The following is a 20,750-nucleotide window of genomic DNA, read 5'->3' as shown; positions in this document are numbered from 1 at the left end:
GAAAGGCGCGTCTGCGTCACTGCGCATGCGCAAGCTTCGCATCCCATAAGGCAGTTATTTCGCCCGCATTGTTCAAACGGGTGGCACGCGCCTGGCCCTGCTCCTTGGATAATGGCAGCCTAGATCACGCTAGCTTTGTGCTACACTGACGGGACCCAGAGCCGCTATGGATGGATCTTCGCCTTTGGTGAAGTGTTTTTTTTTCTCTTTGACATTGAAATAAAACTGTTAAACTGATTACGGCTTTTTCTCATTTTTAAAAACTTGGGCTAAAGTAGTTGTGCTTGTTTCACACTTTCTCTTGTTTCGCTTGGGTATGCCTCTACTTAAATATTGTGTCTCTAGTTAAAATTTCCGGACTTGAAATGCCCTTAGATTCAGAACATGAGAAGGGTAACACATTGAATAGACTAAAATGAAATTTGAATAAATAAATCATGTATATATGTTTTGTTTTAGGGCGTAACACTAGAAAACGCAGACGGTACGTTTTGCTGCTAGGTTGTTTCTCTTTTGTTTCAGGGACCGCAGGTCTGGGCCTTATGTCCTAAAAATTATATGACAATATTGCAAAATATTTATCACAAATGCATATGTAGAAAACAGACTACGACAGGTGCTTTTGAGTTTTTCTGATTATGATGACCGAATTGTTTTATTAAGAGTTATGGAGTATGTGACCGATATATTATTAAATTACACCAACAACCTCAATGGTATTTATGTAAAAATAGTATATTATGATTGTTAATTATGCAGATGTTTAGGCTATATTATGATGCTCAGGATACTCAAGTTAATGCTGATGATATGAATGCTCTATAAGATATTTTATCGATATCACAGCCTGATAACCTTACAAGCTGCATTACTTCTGCATGCATGTTATGTTGTTAGAATGAGCGTGCACCTCAGAGTAACAGTAAGTTTACACAATGTTTTATTGTTTATGTTTTAAAGCATCCAACGCATTTACAGGCCAGTCCTGATGCAACATGGTTTTGCCTAGACGGTGTGTTCAGATGCCCATGCTGCACTTATGCAACTGACCAACAATTCAAATTTACAACACACATTCAGAGCCACGTGAGACATGCAGTACAGCATAGAGGTAATTCCTAATGATGTTTATTGGTCTATTGATTTTGGTGGTTTTAAAACATACACATGCTTAAATGTAGAATGCACTTCTTACAATCAAGATAGACAAAATGATGTGGAGTTCCTTAGTGGGAGTCCCTGAAGTCATGTGAATATTGGTAAGCTAATTTACCTATGTTTGTGTTTTGTTTGACACTGTAACTTTCTGATCAGCTACTCCTGACCTCACTCCCCCAGTCCCGTTCTGTGTATACCTTTCTTTTCTGTTGATAGCTTTGGTCTTCATGTTGCCGTCTTGCAGGTTTCTTCATCAGCAAATGCAACAATTATTGCAGACCCACAGGACACTTTCATTGTCTTTATTGCAGCCAAACAATAATACGCAAAGACCAGTTTAAACATCATGTATCCCAATGCATCAGTGAAACCAAGCCAACCACAACGGAAGCGCATCAGTCACCTCCCGCCTCTCCTGCTCCCTCCTTTACTGCTTCTGAAGCTGCATGTCCCCCTCCCCCAGTCCCCATCCTCCACCCCTCACTTTCTTCATGTTCCTCTGATCCTGGCTCCTCAGCAGCACCAGCACTACCACCCTCTCACCCAAAGAAAGCAGAAAACAGTGAAGTGTACTAGCTGTGGCCTAATCCTTAATAGACGGAACCTACGGATACATCTTCGAAGACGTCACACTCCCATCAAAATGGACATTACGGCACAGAACCACCTCAGTGCTCAGTGTGTTGATTACACAAATGGAGTGTTTGCAGTAGCAAAGTCTTTTATAGCACCCAGCACACCAGTACGTGTCATTAAAAGGACATGGGGTCCTGAACAAAAAACAATGTGTGAGCTGGATATCTGCAGAATTAATGCAGAGTTTGCAGAGAGGTCAAACCTTCGTCCATTTGAGTGCCACCACATTCAGTCCCTCGTGTACTGCCCTCCAGCCAGAATGGACACTCCATCACTTACAGAGGATGTTTTGCAGGTGATGGTACATGACAAGTGGTTTGGGGAAGACAAAAAGGAAAGGTGTTTGGTACGTCAGAGAGAAGCAAATGATGCAGGAGTCCCGTTGTCCTGTCTGGTGACTGTGTGTGGACCCCCCTACAAAAAGCACATTTCTGTATACGAGTCAACTATCTCCTATTACAGCCGGCTTGGCAGAGTGGTGGTAAGGTACAATTCTAAAATCATTTCATGGCATTGTCCTTGCGCGAACCCAAGGCAGTCATGCATACCTAAATATGTTGCCAAGTGGCATTTATTTGAAACAGACCAGGCACTCTTCAGAAAAACCAGAAGTGTGGAGGAGAACATCACAGAACATTTTCCAATTGACATGGAAAGTTTTGACCTAGAAGAAGGAGCTCCATACTCACCTGAAGGCAAAAATCTGTCGCGGATGGTTCAATACATTTTTCATAAGAAGAAACTGCCTGCGATTTTCCCCTCAGACGTGGTCAAGACCATTCATTTCCCTGTGCACTTCATACCATCAGAAACCTTTTGCTCAGAATGTTTAGAGCCCACTCCTCTAAGCGAACCTGTGCTGATTACATCTAAGGCTAAAATCCTAACAATCACTGATGTCATAGAAGGTATGTTCTCTCTTTATTTAAATATTTATTATCGATATTTTAACATTTCATTACTCACTACATGTACTGTAAATGTCAGTGTAGCCATGACTTCCACTATCAGCAGCTTAGCCTCCTTCCCAGCAATTCACACTTGTATGCTTACTGAGATAATTTCATACACTGGCTTTTAGTACTGTGCAAAGTATAGAGACATGTCACAGTGTAAAATGGTGAAAGATAAATGTGTAACATTTACTGGTGCTTGTGTCCATTAGGAATTTCAGTGTACAGAAAATGGTGCTACAGGTGTGGTATGGCATATCGATACCAGGAGTGGACTGATGGTGTCCACAATTTCGATGACCACACACTTCTGTCCATATACATGTGCCATTTTCTACGCAATACACTTCAGGTAGGAACCATGTTCTGTTGTTTTAATCATTTAAAACAATTACGAATACTTTATCAAAATAATATATTGTAAAGCCTTTAAATGTCATACATCAATTTCACAGACTCATCAGGCAGTAGGGAGTGCCATGGATGTGTTGGAGAAGACCTCTGGTAAAACCTATCCATCCAGGGAAAGGGTCCTGCAGGCTTATTTAAGCTTTGAAGCACTGTCAGACCTCGGTTACACATATGCTTGTGTATCGTGTGGTTATCATCCAGTATCTGTTGTGATGGACCTTCATGAGAAGGGCGTTTTTAGCATGCCTGGTAAGTGAACACATTTATTCATTTTCTTAGTCTTACATTGTTTCAAGCACCACATATCCAGCTATGACTGTTTGGAACATGCTTACTTAAGTCTTGCTTTCCTTAGTGAGCAGCATTGAGGAACCATCTCAGACTTTTGATGGAAAGGTAAGTGTTGAAAATTTCTGGGAGATGGTTTCCCTTGAAATGATCAGCCGTGGGTTGGTCCCAAGTAAGTACAGTCCGCACAATGTTCTAGGTGGGATGACAGTATTCTAGCATTTACTTTGTTTATCGTGGAATAATGTACTGTTATGTTAATAATATTTTCTAACATCATTTAAAGGCAACAAGTCAAACCCATTTGTCGTCCATCCCAGTTACCATAGTTGGGCTCCGTGGATTGGTCCTCACACAAGAGATAGGGATGTTGTACTCAACACTGAATACAAAGAAGTGTATTCTGCTTGTAGTGCAAAGGAGGAATCTGAGTTTAACCTCACAGAGGACCGACTGACTGATGAACTTCTTAAGCTCAAGGTACTGAACTTAAGTCAATTTTTGTCAGTTTTGTCAAAGATGTGTGTTTTTGAACCACGCCAGACCAACTATACTAATGTTCATTATAGATGGAAGCTGTGCGTGCTCTGTGCCGACAGTGTGGCATAGACCCCAAAGGCTCACGGATGGACCTGGTAACGAGACTTCAACAAGAAATGAAGAACAGAGCGAGCTATGATAAGGTGTTTTCACAGATCTGTGGGGAGCTTCTGGTAAGTTGTGTTCTATTACTGAGAGACCGTTTTTACAGACAGTTCTTAGTTTCATTACTTGGAATGGTTGCACTCTGATTTACAGTTTCCTTAAACAGGTGGATGGGCTGTGGTCACCTGTCCTTGTGCTGTGGTGTATGGTGTTAAGTTCAACATAAGGGCTGAGAGCCCCCGGGACTTTGCTGACCTTTTATTGTCGATGAAACATTTTCCAAACATTGTATTATATGATTTTGCGAGAGGGTTGGCAACACATACCAACCTAAGAGATCCAGAATCATTACCCTTCAAACCTCATGGGGGTAGGTTACTTGAGCCTACTGAAGATAACATCAGATGTGCCACTACTGGACAGATAAAAGTGAGCTTGCCATGGCTAGTCACCAAGAAGCCAGTTCCTGATGAAAATGGCCACCCTATAACTGGATCGTCTGAGCATTATGCTCTTTATGATAGATTTCATGAGGCAAACTCAAAAGATGCCAGGGATGTCTTGCGAAAGGTGGAACTGGTCCCAGAGTTACGTGGTTGGATCAACAGCCCGTGTGCTGAACAGCTCTTTGCTGGAATGAGGAAAAACAATCATTTTCTCAACATGATGACTCCCTCATCGCATGTCTTTTTGATGCGAAATATTTTGTGTCACTACAACAATGCTAGAAATTCAAGAACCATAGAAAGCATGAAGAAGAGATTGGGCAAAGGAGTGGACATACAGTTAAATTCCAATGGTCAGACAGTTTTGGGTATGTATTCCACCCTCATTCTAAATTATTAGTGGTAATGTCATGTTTATGTCATGTTTATGTAATTTTGCTGTCCGGTGCCGTGAAGTTATATTTGTCTTTTAATTGTAGGTGATTCCTCATGTTTATTTTGCAATTTGAAAGATCATAAAGCTATAACTTACAAATCTGTCAGAAATGCTAGACAGCATAGCGTTGATGAGAAATGCATGCAGTACAACCGATTTAACTCATTCTAAATCATTTGGTTTAAAATGTGCTTTTTTGCAGCACCAGCTGAAGCACCAGCCGAACAAGCACAAACAACAACAGCAGCACCAGCTCATGGTATGACAACTGCAGCATCCCCTGGTATGAAGACAATATATATTTTTTGAGGGCCTGGTTGTACAACTTAATAAAAACCTTAACACATCCATGTTTTTTAGAATATGTATACTTATGTATGTTTGCAGTGGGTACTTGATCTGCAGCTAAATGTATACCAACCTTCAGCCACCCTAAGAAAGTGTTATATGCTTCATAAGATGGCTCAGTATCACAGAAATGTGGTGAAACACTTATTTGGTTAATATTTTCATGCATGGTCTGATATGTATGACAGGAGATCTACCAGTGTGCAGTGATGACTGCTGGGGACTACCACATCTGGAGCACACAAGTGCCCGATCGGAAATCAGAGACTCAGAGGTGCATGTTTTATGTTTTGTTCCTCCGTATTTGTTTGTTTGTTTATATATTGATTGACTCATTTGATTGATTGCCGCATGGGCTCTCTTAGTCGCAAATTTGGAAACCATTTAACAATTGGCAACCATTTCATGTAATACAGTTGTCATTGTTTATGGGTGTTATAACTTTTAACATCTAATGTATCGGTTATTATATTATTTATAACTTGGAAACAAACTATTCATTAATCAGTAATACAATTCCTTTTGTGTCATACTTTTTAAATATTTTCTGTGATGCCTCGTAGTGCATGGCATATAAGTGAAGTGATTAGTTGTCATTGACACACCACAGCACACAGTGCACAACAACAAAATGTGTACTCTGCATTTAACCTATATGACACCATGACATTGCAGAGGAGAGCAGTGCTTGGGGGTGGTACCTTGCTCAGGGTACTTCAGTGGCACCTTTCGATTACAAGTGCACTTCCCTATCCATTAGGCCACCACTGACCCTATTACAAACAGCAGCATAATTTAATGGAGTCAGATTAATTGGTCTTAGTGATCTGATCTGAAGGTGGGGATTAGGGTTGTAACGGTATGAGATTTTCACGGTATGATAATCGTCTCAGAAAATATCACGGTTTCGTGGTATACGGTATTAAACTATCATTATTATTAGTATAATCATCAGCTACAATGACCCTTAAATGAATAAAAAGAGATATGGTTTTTGGATGAACATGGTTTATTGTAACAAACTTTTTTTTAATGAAAATAAAAAAAACTTATGGAAGTATGAGTCTAACTTTTGGGGGAAAAATAAATAAAATAAAGCTGCGCATCTCCCATTTGAACAAAATAAGGAATAAGTTATTTCTCTTTATATTAGACAAGAATAAATCAAACTGTCCTTCCTCTTTAACAGCATATATGGGAGAGCAATATGTGCAGGGTCATGTTTGTTAATATTTTCCTGAGATTATCATAGCAGCATGCATTTCTTTGCTTTTTTTCAGGTCAGATTATGATGAAGAAATGTAAGCATGTTGAGATTTTCAGGGCTCAATCTTGACCGCTGAGGTGAGAGAATGTGTCCACTTGTACTAAACACCTATGAGTTTTCAGTTAGTGTATTTGATGATTATTCTTTTAAATAAAATTATAAAATGATCATTAAGTGTTCTCTTGAGAGTAGCTCTGGATATGTTCATGTGTTCACGTCTTCACATAGTGAATGAGACAGCAGACGCTTTAAAAACCATGACCATCATGCAGTGGCGGTTTTAGGCATGGGCGAACGGGGCAGCCGCCCGGGGCGGCACTTTTTCATGTCACGTGGGGGGCGGCACACGAACTTGGAGGAAAACAAAAATAATCTAAATAAAGCGTTTTTCTAGAGGATGGGCGAGCGGAGACGATAAGGGATGAAGTTGGGAGGGCGCCGGGAGGGATTCTATGGGGGGCGGCACACGAACCTGGAGGACAAAATAATCATCTGTGCCGCTGTGTGTGTGTGTGTGTGTGTGTGTGTGTGTGTGTGTGTGTGTGTGTGTGTGTGTGTGGGGGGGGGGGGTAGTTGGTTAATGAGCAAGCGGCAGCCTTTTTGCGCTGTATATTCACAGACGCACATCGCGATTTAATTTGCTGCACAGCTATATTTTGATTTATTCATCCATCTATCTATCAAATCGGACATTTTACGTGGCATCTGAATTATACTGTAATTGACTCCAATTACATGACTGGATTCCGGGATTCCCTCTGCATCACAGAAATAATACGGCTTTAAGTTATAAATGGAACTTACCTTTATCTTCACGGAGGGATGGTGTTCGCGAATATGGGAGAACATGTTCGACGTATTTCCTCCTTTTGCGGCCACTGTTCGTCCACATTTCTTGCAAACTGGATATCCACCCCACGATCATTTTTCGGATACCCAAAATATTCCCATACTGCAGATTTTAATTTTTTTTTCGGCAGGAAATAGAGATTAGAATTTGCAGCCACTATCGGACATTTTCGCCGCTGTGCATTTATGGGTGGAGTCTAAGCAGTAAAGCGGAAAGAAGTTGCATATACACAGCAGCGCAGGTGAGATCTGGTTTCTTTTTTTTTTTTCCAAACCGCGGATAGGCAAATGTGCATGATATGATAATCGTACATGTCAATATCACAATAAACCGCCATACCGGTATACCGTTACAACCCTAGTGGGGATTGATACACCTTACAAAGTTGATGCTGTAATATTTATCACTCTGATGCATTGTTCTGACCCATATGCATATAAGCCTTTCAGTCTGACAAGCTGGTAGTATCATGACTGCCTTTTTCCAGGTCTGGTGCCCAACGTGATCAAATTGTTTTACACCTGTGCCCTCAGGTGGAGTCAACTCTATGTGATACCATTACAATATGTCATAGTTTTACAATAGTTGTGACAATATAATTTCTTTTAGGAAAATTCAATGTGTTGAAAGCACAGATGGTAGAGGAGGAGGAATGGGTTCCATCTCCATTGAACAGGTATTTATGTAGCTGATCTTACAGCTGAACCTGCTGTTTTTCTCTTTTTTTCTCTGTGCTTACTGTGCTGTACCCTACAAAAATGTGAAAACAATGAGCTTCATTTTAAGCAGTTGGAGTTGGAATGTAGAAGTCATGCTATTTTTGTCTGTTTTTGTTATATTACAGAACTATTGTAAAATAATATTTGCGTGCTTGTATGATTTCTTTCACAGATCCCCCTCGACGTCCTGGAGGATATCCTTTTAGAAGTAGTCCTGTTCGAGGGTGACAAAGCTTTTTTAAAGCTGTCACTTGTTTGTCACCTTTTTTTGGGACTTAGTCGGAAGGGAAACATTCCGTGCCCGAGCGCATTTTCAGTGGCTTGACAGTAGGTATAAAACATATTATGATATTTGAATACCCTTTGAGTTAGGATGTTTGTATTCCCATTAACAAGGGATTTTACTCTAATGAATCATTCTTAAATTTGAAACCTACAGGTGTAGTCCCATGGAAACTGTACAGTGCGGCCTATCAAGCACAATTCCGACGATTGTATCGCCTGGAATGCTGCCAGCACTGTCTAGAGACTTATAAGAACAGCTTACCAGGTATGCATACTGTGTAAGAATGTTGACAATTGTTGCTGAAGTCAGTGGTTGCAAAAAGAAAGTCACCAGAACAATTTATTGTGTGTCAGGTCCTGAATATTTTCTTGAAAGTATGCAATGAAAAACATTGTTGCTCTGTTTTGATACTAAGTATGCTTGCTTATTATTTATTGTCCCATAGGCTACATTGGGCGTGGAAGACGAGGGGAACTTCACACAGCCTGGGTTCTGCAGCGAGTTCTGCAAACACCTTACGGAAGACTTGGGTGTGTGAATGGGTGGGTGGGTCAGTGAGTGAGTGAGTGAATGGGTGGGTATGTAAGGAAAATAGCAAATTGGATGACTTTGGAATAAAAAAATAACAGCTACTATGCCTCTGTTTCCTTGTCTACACACAGACTACACACATGACCGAACCACATTTTAAGTTTTATCAGCTTTTCATTAAAAAGCACAGTGGCACCCAATTGTGATGAGTTACTGTATGTGGAAATGAGTGGCACCTCTGTATCATTTGTGAATAATTTGTCATCTCATATCGACATTAAATCATAAGTTTATTTAATTTTAATGTTGGCACAGAAATAAGTTACAGTGCCTTTGGAAATGCAATAAAATGCTCATTTGGAAAACGTTTAACTATCCTTTGTAATTGAGTAAAATTATGATAACTGAATACTTTTATAAGGCACTGTATACTTGATTGCAATGGGTTTTATTACTTTCCGGCTATATTAATACACCAATCAATATGTTAACCAATCATCACAGACAAGCATTACATCGATATCGGATTGAAACTATATTATGGCCATCCTACAGCTACATAAACAAGGGTAAATAGTCCTACTTTCACTGTCCTGGAGAGAGAGAGCGAGAGAGACAGAGATGTAAACATGTAAGCAGCAGCAGAATAAAATAGAAATATGATTTCAGAATGTTTTACTTACTGTATGCAAATGTCATTTTCGAGAAATGTTTGGCTCGCATTATCACCAAATTGATGACAATATCACCATTTACTACAAAACTTTGAACTCAATAATTAACAAAATAATATATAAGAAATAAATTGAGAAACTAAATTTCCTGTTACAGACAATTTATCTTAAAATAGTTTGATGTTCAGAATGCTCCTCACTCCACTTCACGCAACTTTAAAACACGCAAGGACCATGTTAGGCCAAAAGCTGAACAATGTTTGTGGGCAACACTCTTGATTTCCCCAGGAGATCTAGACATAGCATATACGCTCACCTAAAGGATTATTAGGAACACCTGTTCAATTTCTCATTAATGCAATTATCTAATCAACCAATCACATGGCAGTTGCTTCAATGCATTTAGGGGTGTGGTCCTGGTCAAGACAATCTCCTGAACTCCAAACTGAATGTCAGAATGGGAAAGAAAGGTGATTTAAGCAATTTTGAGCGTGGCATAGTTGTTGGTGCCAGACGGGCCGGTCTGAGTATTTCACAATCTGCTCAGTTACTGGGATTTTCACGCACAACCATTTCTAGGGTTTACAAAGAATGGTGTGCAAAGGGAAAAACATCCAGTATGCGGCAGTCCCGTTGGGCGAAAATGCCTTGTTGATGCTAGAGGTCAGAGGAGAATGGTCCGACTGATTCAAGCTGATAGAAGAGCAACTTTGGCTGAAATAACCACTCGTTACAACCGAGGTATGCAGCAAAGCATTTGTGAAGCCACAACACGCACAACCTTGAGGCGGATGGGCTACAACAGCAGAAGACCCCACCGGGTACCACTCATCTCCACTACAAATAGGAAAAAGAGGCTACAATTTGCACGAGCTCACCAAAATTGGACAGTTGAAGACTGGAAAAATGTTGCCTGGTCTGATGAGTCTCGATTTCTGTTGAGACATTCAAATGGTAGAGTCAGAATTTGGCGTAAACAGAATGAGAACATGGATCCATCATGCCTTGTTACCACTGTGCAGGCTGCTGGTGGTGGTGTAATGGTGTGGGGGATGTTTTCTTGGCACACTTTAGGCCCCTTAGTGCCAATTGGGCATCGTTTAAATGCCACGGCCTACCTGAGCATTGTTTCTGACCATGTCCATCCCTTTATGACCACCATGTACCCATCCTCTGATGGCTACTTCCAGCAGGATAATGCACCATGTCACAAAGCTCGAATCATTTCAAATTGATTTCTTGAACATGACAATGAGTTCACTGTACTACAATGGCCCCAACAGTCACCAGATCTCAACCCAATAGAGCATCTTCGGGATGTGGTGGAACGGGAGCTTCGTGCCCTGGATGTGCATCCCACAAATCTCCATCAACTGCAAGATGCTATCCTATCAATATGGGCCAACATTTCTAAAGAATGCTTTCAGCACCTTGTTGAATCAATGCCACGTAGAATTAAGGCAGTTCTGAAGGCGAAAGGGGGTCAAACACCATATTAGTATGGTGTTCCTAATAATCCTTTAGGTGAGTGTATGTGTGTATGTGCACAATGAATGAATGGAATAAGCTGCTACAGTTACATTGAACCATGTGCTTGTGCTCATGTGCACAAGCACACACACACACACACACACACACACGCCGATGGGCTTTAAAGTTTAACTTTAGGTTTGTGAAAGCAGACATAATTATTTCTGTCAGGACCTCGATGTGTATCCAAGCCCCAAAAACACACTAACTCAGGCGTTCACGCAACTTATCGCGAAAAACCAGACAGAAATAGACTTGAAAATTTTAAAGAAAAGACATTAGCGGTTTTTGTTAATGTTTAAAGGTATAAAAAAAAACCTTTGCTGCCTTTCTTAAATGGCTAGAAAACATTGCCTCAACACTATTAAACACGGAATCCGCTGTTTGTAAACGGTCCGCATTTTACCCTCACCGCTAAAATAGTTGTGCTTGTTTCACACTTTCTCTTGTTTCGCTTGGGTATGCCTCTACTTAAATATTGTGTCTCTAGTTAAAAGTTTGGGACCTGTGTCTCATTCACATAGGCTTTCACATATGCAAATTGCCACCCCTCTTCTGGGCTAATGCCTTACGCTCATTTTGACAACGAATTGCCAGCGTTATTCGTTGATTTTTTTTGTCTAAAATGTTTATTATTCACATTGGTAGAAAAGTGCTTCAATACTTTAAAAAAAGGTCATGGTTTATTTGAAATAACTGGGCACTCCGTTTGTTGCTGCCATATTTTGAAATGGGTTGTCTAAGGAATCCTTATTCTTTGTTTGATGCCCCGGTTTCGGGTAAACATCCGCGACGGTTTATGACTACACCACATGGCCAAAGTGGCCTGCGAACGGACGATCACCCTGATAACAAAATACAACTAAATACATCTTTGTCAGGATGTGGGGCGGGGCAGGTCTATGACATTCGGGCTAAATGGGGGCAATAGCTTGGGGAGCCAGCCTATCTCAAAGCCTGTGGCCTGTTTGATTCTACCCCATGTTTCCTCCGTGTATGTCCGCTGTGATATGCTTAACAGACACGTTTGATGGCATTATTCTAACATAGCATGTTGCTAAAAACCGCTCACTAGTTCCTACAGCTATTAAATGTATTTAAATGAAATCGGGGCATCTTGTTTAGAATAAAACTAAGAAAATACAGGAGATCGATCTTTCGCGTGTGTTGCTGCCGCCGCCATTTTGAAAGGCGCGTCTGCGTCACTGCGCATGCGCAAGCTTCGCATCCCATAAGGCAGTTATTTCGCCCGCATTGTTCAAACGGGTGGCACGCGCCTGGCCCTGCTCCTTGGATAATGGCAGCCTAGATCACGCTAGCTTTGTGCTACACTGACGGGACCCAGAGCCGCTATGGATGGATCTTCGCCTTTGGTGAAGTGTTTTTTTTTCTCTTTGACATTGAAATAAAACTGTTAAACTGATTACGGCTTTTTCTCATTTTTAAAAACTTGGGCTAAAGTAGTTGTGCTTGTTTCACACTTTCTCTTGTTTCGCTTGGGTATGCCTCTACTTAAATATTGTGTCTCTAGTTAAAAGTTTTGGACCTGTGTCTCATTCACATAGGCTTTCACATATGCAAATTGCCACCCCTCTTCTGGGCTAATGCCGTACGCTCATTTTGACAACGAATTACCAGCGTTATTCGTTGATTTTTTTTGTCTAAAATGTTTATTATTCACATTGGTAGAAAAGTGCTTCAATACTTTAAAAAAAGGTCATGGTTTATTTGAAATAACTGGGCACTCCGTTTGTTGCTGCCATATTTTGAAATGGGTTGTCTAAGGAATCCTTATTCTTTGTTTGATGCCCGGTTTCGGGTAAACATCCGCGACGGTTTATGACTACACCACATGGCCAAAGTGGCCTGCGAACGGACGATCACCCTGATAACAAAATACAACTAAATACATCTTTGTCAGGATGTGGGGGGGGGGGAGGTCTATGACATTCGGGCTAAATGGGGGCAATAGCTTGGGGAGCCAGCCTATCTCAAAGCCTGTGGCCTGTTTGATTCTACCCCATGTTTCCTCCGTGTATGTCCGCTGTGATATGCTTAACAGACACGTTTGATGGCATTATTCTAACATAGCATGTTGCTAAATACCGCTCACTAGTTCCTACAGCTATTAAATGTATTTAAATGAAATCGGGGCATCTTGTTTAGAATAAAACTAAGAAAATACAGGAGATCGATCTTTCGCGTGTGTTGCTGCCGCCGCCATTTTGAAAGGCGCGTCTGCGTCACTGCGCATGCGCAAGCTTCGCATCCCATAAGGCAGTTATTTCGCCCGCATTGTTCAAACGGGTGGCACGCGCCTGGCCCTGCTCCTTGGATAATGGCAGCCTAGATCACGCTAGCTTTGTGCTACGCTGACGGGACCCAGAGTCGCTATGGATGGATCTTCGCCTTTGGTGAAGTGTTTTTTTTTCTCTTTGACATTGAAATAAAACTGTTAAACTGATTACGGCTTTTTCTCATTTTTAAAAACTTGGGCTAAAGTAGTTGTGCTTGTTTCACACTTTCTCTTGTTTCGCTTGGGTATGCCTCTACTTAAATATTGTGTCTCTAGTTAAAAGTTTTGGACCTGTGTCTCATTCACATAGGCTTTCACATATGCAAATTGCCACCCCTCTTCTGGGCTAATGCCGTACGCTCATTTTGACAACGAATTACCAGCGTTATTCGTTGATTTTTTTTGTCTAAAATGTTTATTATTCACATTGGTAGAAAAGTGCTTCAATACTTTAAAAAAAAGGTCATGGTTTATTTGAAATAACTGGGCACTCCGTTTGTTGCTGCCATATTTTGAAATGGGTTGTCTAAGGAATCCTTATTCTTTGTTTGATGCCCCGGTTTCGGGTAAACATCCGCGACGGTTTATGACTACACCACATGGCCAAAGTGGCCTGCGAACGGACGATCACCCTGATAACAAAATACAACTAAATACATCTTTGTCAGGATGTGGGGGGGGGGAGAGGTCTATGACATTCGGGCTAAATGGGGGCAATAGCTTGGGGAGCCAGCCTATCTCAAAGCCTGTGGCCTGTTTGATTCTACCCCATGTTTCCTCCGTGTATGTCTGCTGTGATATGCTTAACAGACACGTTTGATGGCATTATTCTAACATAGCATGTTGCTAAATACCGCTCACTAGTTCCTACAGCTATTAAATGTATTTAAATGAAATCGGGGCATCTTGTTTAGAATAAAACTAAGAAAATACAGGAGATCGATCTTTCGCGTGTGTTGCTGCCGCCGCCATTTTGAAAGGCGCGTCTGCGTCACTGCGCATGCGCAAGCTTCGCATCCCATAAGGCAGTTATTTCGCCCGCATTGTTCAAACGGGTGGCACGCGCCTGGCCCTGCTCCTTGGATAATGGCAGCCTAGATCACGCTAGCTTTGTGCTACGCTGACGGGACCCAGAGTCGCTATGGATGGATCTTCGCCTTTGGTGAAGTGTTTTTTTTTCTCTTTGACATTGAAATAAAACTGTTAAACTGATTACGGCTTTTTCTCATTTTTAAAAACTTGGGCTAAAGTAGTTGTGCTTGTTTCACACTTTCTCTTGTTTCGCTTGGGTATGCCTCTACTTAAATATTGTGTCTCTAGTTAAAAGTTTTGGACCTGTGTCTCATTCACATAGGCTTTCACATATGCAAATTGCCACCCCTCTTCTGGGCTAATGCCTTACGCTCATTTTGACAACGAATTACCAGCGTTATTCGTTGATTTTTTTTGTCTAAAATGTTTATTATTCACATTGGTAGAAAAGTGCTTCAATACTTTAAAAAAAAGGTCATGGTTTATTTGAAATAACTGGGCACTCCGTTTGTTGCTGCCATATTTTGAAATGGGTTGTCTAAGGAATCCTTATTCTTTGTTTGATGCCCCGGTTTCGGGTAAACATCCGCGACGGTTTATGACTACACCACATGGCCAAAGTGGCCTGCGAACGGACGATCACCCTGATAACAAAATACAACTAAATACATCTTTGTCAGGATGTGGGGGGGGGGGGAGAGGTCTATGACATTCGGGCTAAATGGGGGCAATAGCTTGGGGAGCCAGCCTATCTCAAAGCCTGTGGCCTGTTTGATTCTACCCCATGTTTCCTCCGTGTATGTCCGCTGTGATATGCTTAACAGACACGTTTGATGGCATTATTCTAACATAGCATGTTGCTAAATACCGCTCACTAGTTCCTACAGCTATTAAATGTATTTAAATGAAATCGGGGCATCTTGTTTAGAATAAAACTAAGAAAATACAGGAGATCGATCTTTCGCGTGTGTTGCTGCCGCCGCCATTTTGAAAGGCGCGTCTGCGTCACTGCGCATGCGCAAGCTTCGCATCCCATAAGGCAGTTATTTCGCCCGCTTTGTTCAAACGGGTGGCACGCGCCTGGCCCTGCTCCTTGGATAATGGCAGCCTAGATCACGCTAGCTTTGTGCTACGCTGACGGGACCCAGAGCCGCTATGGATGGATCTTCGCCTTTGGTGAAGTGTTTTTTTTTCTCTTTGACATTGAAATAAAACTGTTAAACTGATTACGGCTTTTTCTCATTTTTAAAAACTTGGGCTAAAGTAGTTGTGCTTGTTTCACACTTTCTCTTGTTTCGCTTGGGTATGCCTCTACTTAAATATTGTGTCTCTAGTTAAAAGTTTTGGACCTGTGTCTCATTCACATAGGCTTTCACATATGCAAATTGCCACCCCTCTTCTGGGCTAATGCCGTACGCTCATTTTGACAACGAATTACCAGCGTTATTCGTTGATTTTTTTTGTCTAAAATGTTTATTATTCACATTGGTAGAAAAGTGCTTCAATACTTTAAAAAAAAGGTCATGGTTTATTTGAAATAACTGGGCACTCCGTTTGTTGCTGCCATATTTTGAAATGGGTTGTCTAAGGAATCCTTATTCTTTGTTTGATGCCCCGGTTTCGGGTAAACATCCGCGACGGTTTATGACTACACCACATGGCCAAAGTGGCCTGCGAACGGACGATCACCCTGATAACAAAATACAACTAAATACATCTTTGTCAGGATGTGGGGAGGGGGAGAGGTCTATGACATTCGGGCTAAATGGGGGCAATAGCTTGGGGAGCCAGCCTATCTCAAAGCCTGTGGCCTGTTTGATTCTACCCCATGTTTCCTCCGTGTATGTCCGCTGTGATATGCTTAACAGACACGTTTGATGGCATTATTCTAACATAGCATGTTGCTAAATACCGCTCACTAGTTCCTACAGCTATTAAATGTATTTAAATGAAATCGGGGCATCTTGTTTAGAATAAAACTAAGAAAATACAGGAGATCGATCTTTCGCGTGTGTTGCTGCCGCCGCCATTTTGAAAGGCGCGTCTGCGTCACTGCGCATGCGCAAGCTTCGCATCCCATAAGGCAGTTATTTCGCCCGCATTGTTCAAACGGGTGGCACGCGCCTGGCCCTGCTCCTTGGATAATGGCAGCCTAGATCACGCTAGCTTTGTGCTACGCTGACGGGACCCAGAGTCGCTATGGATGGATCTTCGCCTTTGGTGAAGTGTTTTTTTTTCTCTTTGACATTGAAATAAAACTGTTAAACTGATTACGGCTTTTTCTCATTTTTAAAAACTTGGGCTAAAGTAGTTGTGCTTGTTTCACACTTTCTCTTGTTTCGCTTGGGTATGCCTCTACTTAAATATTGTGTCTCTAGTTAAAAGTTTTGGACCTGTGTCTCATTCACATAGGCTTTCACATATGCAAATTGCCACCCCTCTTCTGGGCTAATGCCGTACGCTCATTTTGACAACGAATTACCAGCGTTATTCGTTGATTTTTTTTGTCTAAAATGTTTATTATTCACATTGGTAGAAAAGTGCTTCAATACTTTAAAAAAAAGGTCATGGTTTATTTGAAATAACTGGGCACTCCGTTTGTTGCTGCCATATTTTGAAATGGGTTGTCTAAGGAATCCTTATTCTTTGTTTGATGCCCCGGTTTCGGGTAAACATCCGCGACGGTTTATGACTACACCACATGGCCAAAGTGGCCTGCGAACGGACGATCACCCTGATAACAAAATACAACTAAATACATCTTTGTCAGGATGTGGGGGGGGGGAGAGGTCTATGACATTCGGGCTAAATGGGGGCAATAGCTTGGGGAGCCAGCCTATCTCAAAGCCTGTGGCCTGTTTGATTCTACCCCATGTTTCCTCCGTGTATGTCTGCTGTGATATGCTTAACAGACACGTTTGATGGCATTATTCTAACATAGCATGTTGCTAAATACCGCTCACTAGTTCCTACAGCTATTAAATGTATTTAAATGAAATCGGGGCATCTTGTTTAGAATAAAACTAAGAAAATACAGGAGATCGATCTTTCGCGTGTGTTGCTGCCGCCGCCATTTTGAAAGGCGCGTCTGCGTCACTGCGCATGCGCAAGCTTCGCATCCCATAAGGCAGTTATTTCGCCCGCATTGTTCAAACGGGTGGCCCGCGCCTGGCCCTGCTCCTTGGATAATGGCAGCCTAGATCACGCTAGCTTTGTGCTACGCTGACGGGACCCAGAGTCGCTATGGATGGATCTTCGCCTTTGGTGAAGTGTTTTTTTTTCTCTTTGACATTGAAATAAAACTGTTAAACTGATTACGGCTTTTTCTCATTTTTAAAAACTTGGGCTAAAGTAGTTGTGCTTGTTTCACACTTTCTCTTGTTTCGCTTGGGTATGCCTCTACTTAAATATTGTGTCTCTAGTTAAAAGTTTTGGACCTGTGTCTCATTCACATAGGCTTTCACATATGCAAATTGCCACCCCTCTTCTGGGCTAATGCCGTACGCTCATTTTGACAACGAATTACCAGCGTTATTCGTTGATTTTTTTTGTCTAAAATGTTTATTATTCACATTGGTAGAAAAGTGCTTCAATACTTTAAAAAAAAGGTCATGGTTTATTTGAAATAACTGGGCACTCCGTTTGTTGCTGCCATATTTTGAAATGGGTTGTCTAAGGAATCCTTATTCTTTGTTTGATGCCCCGGTTTCGGGTAAACATCCGCGACGGTTTATGACTACACCACATGGCCAAAGTGGCCTGCGAACGGACGATCACCCTGATAACAAAATACAACTAAATACATCTTTGTCAGGATGTGGGGGGGGGGAGGTCTATGACATTCGGGCTAAATGGGGGCAATAGCTTGGGGAGCCAGCCTATCTCAAAGCCTGTGGCCTGTTTGATTCTACCCCATGTTTCCTCCGTGTATGTCCGCTGTGATATGCTTAACAGACACGTTTGATGGCATTATTCTAACATAGCATGTTGCTAAATACCGCTCACTAGTTCCTACAGCTATTAAATGTATTTAAATGAAATCGGGGCATCTTGTTTAGAATAAAACTAAGAAAATACAGGAGATCGATCTTTCGCGTGTGTTGCTGCCGCCGCCATTTTGAAAGGCGCGTCTGCGTCACTGCGCATGCGCAAGCTTCGCATCCCATAAGGCAGTTATTTCGCCCGCATTGTTCAAACGGGTGGCACGCGCCTGGCCCTGCTCCTTGGATAATGGCAGCCTAGATCACGCTAGCTTTGTGCTACACTGACGGGACCCAGAGCCGCTATGGATGGATCTTCGCCTTTGGTGAAGTGTTTTTTTTTCTCTTTGACATTGAAATAAAACTGTTAAACTGATTACGGCTTTTTCTCATTTTTAAAAACTTGGGCTAAAGTAGTTGTGCTTGTTTCACACTTTCTCTTGTTTCGCTTGGGTATGCCTCTACTTAAATATTGTGTCTCTAGTTAAAAGTTTTGGACCTGTGTCTCATTCACATAGGCTTTCACATATGCAAATTGCCACCCCTCTTCTGGGCTAATGCCGTACGCTCATTTTGACAACGAATTACCAGCGTTATTCGTTGATTTTTTTTGTCTAAAATGTTTATTATTCACATTGGTAGAAAAGTGCTTCAATACTTTAAAAAAAAGGTCATGGTTTATTTGAAATAACTGGGCACTCCGTTTGTTGCTGCCATATTTTGAAATGGGTTGTCTAAGGAATCCTTATTCTTTGTTTGATGCCCCGGTTTCGGGTAAACATCCGCGACGGTTTATGACTACACCACATGGCCAAAGTGGCCTGCGAACGGACGATCACCCTGATAACAAAATACAACTAAATACATCTTTGTCAGGATGTGGGGGGGGGGGGGAGGTCTATGACATTCGGGCTAAATGGGGGCAATAGCTTGGGGAGCCAGCCTATCTCAAAGCCTGTGGCCTGTTTGATTCTACCCCATGTTTCCTCCGTGTATGTCCGCTGTGATATGCTTAACAGACACGTTTGATGGCATTATTCTAACATAGCATGTTGCTAGATACCGCTCACTAGTTCCTACAGCTATTAAATGTATTTAAATGAAATCGGGGCATCTTGTTTAGAATAAAACTAAGAAAATACAGGAGATCGATCTTTCGCGTGTGTTGCTGCCGCCGCCATTTTGAAAGGCGCGTCTGCGTCACTGCGCATGCGCAAGCTTCGCATCCCATAAGGCAGTTATTTCGCCCGCATTGTTCAAACGGGTGGCACGCGCCTGGCCCTGCTCCTTGGATAATGGCAGCCTAGATCACGCTAGCTTTGTGCTACACTGACGGGACCCAGAGCCGCTATGGATGGATCTTCGCCTTTGGTGAAGTGTTTTTTTTTCTCTTTGACATTGAAATAAAACTGTTAAACTGATTACGGCTTTTTCTCATTTTTAAAAACTTGGGCTAAAGTAGTTGTGCTTGTTTCACACTTTCTCTTGTTTCGCTTGGGTATGCCTCTACTTAAATATTGTGTCTCTAGTTAAAAGTTTTGGACCTGTGTCTCATTCACATAGGCTTTCACATATGCAAATTGCCACCCCTCTTCTGGGCTAATGCCGTACGCTCATTTTGACAACGAATTACCAGCGTTATTCGTTGATTTTTTTTGTCTAAAATGTTTATTATTCACATTGGTAGAAAAGTGCTTCAATACTTTAAAAAAAAGGTCATGGTTTATTTGAAATAACTGGGCACTCCGTTTGTTGCTGCCATATTTTGAAATGGGTTGTCTAAGGAATCCTTATTCTTTGTTTGATGCCCCGGTTTCGGGTAAACATCCGCGACGGTTTATGACTACACCACATGGCCAAAGTGGCCTGCGAACGGACGATCACCCTGATAACAAAATACAACTAAATACATCTTTGTCAGGATGTGGGGGGGGGGGAGAGGTCTATGACATTCGGGCTAAATGGGGGCAATAGCTTGGGGAGCCAGCCTATCTCAAAGCCTGTGGCCTGTTTGATTCTACCCCATGTTTCCTCCGTGTATGTCCGCTGTGATATGCTTAACAGACACGTTTGATGGCATTATTCTAACATAGCATGTTGCTAAATACCGCTCACTAGTTCCTACAGCTATTAAATGTATTTAAATGAAATCGGGGCATCTTGTTTAGAATAAAACTAAGAAAATACAGGAGATCGATCTTTCGCGTGTGTTGCTGCCGCCGCCATTTTGAAAGGCGCGTCTGCGTCACTGCGCATGCGCAAGC

At 41.7% G+C, this 20,750-nt stretch overlaps 2 long non-coding RNA genes across 3 annotated transcripts; both read left to right on the top strand.

Annotated features, from left to right (window-relative positions):
- The first annotated feature begins 3,205 nt into the window (after positions 1 to 3,205).
- LOC140578129 (uncharacterized) lies at positions 3,206 to 4,148 on the top strand. Its single transcript, XR_011982147.1, has 3 exons — positions 3,206 to 3,407; positions 3,514 to 3,926; positions 4,016 to 4,148. It is a non-coding gene; the product is annotated as an uncharacterized lncRNA (long non-coding RNA).
- A 456-nt stretch (positions 4,149 to 4,604) lies between these two features.
- On the top strand, positions 4,605 to 9,015 carry LOC140578117 (uncharacterized). Of its 2 annotated transcripts, none has more exons than XR_011982133.1 (8): positions 4,605 to 4,905; positions 5,176 to 5,256; positions 5,510 to 5,595; positions 6,602 to 6,665; positions 8,048 to 8,114; positions 8,330 to 8,484; positions 8,597 to 8,707; positions 8,889 to 9,015. It is a non-coding gene; the product is annotated as an uncharacterized lncRNA (long non-coding RNA). The 2 variants fall into 2 exon arrangements; XR_011982132.1 differs by having other exon boundaries at positions 8,330 to 8,488.
- Positions 9,016 to 20,750: the final 11,735 nt, after the last annotated feature.

The sequence above is a fragment of the Paramormyrops kingsleyae genome, chromosome 13 (genome assembly GCF_048594095.1).
Source record: "Paramormyrops kingsleyae isolate MSU_618 chromosome 13, PKINGS_0.4, whole genome shotgun sequence".
NCBI lineage: Eukaryota > Metazoa > Chordata > Actinopteri > Osteoglossiformes > Mormyridae > Paramormyrops > Paramormyrops kingsleyae.
This window is presented reverse-complemented; position numbering and strand designations above follow the sequence as displayed.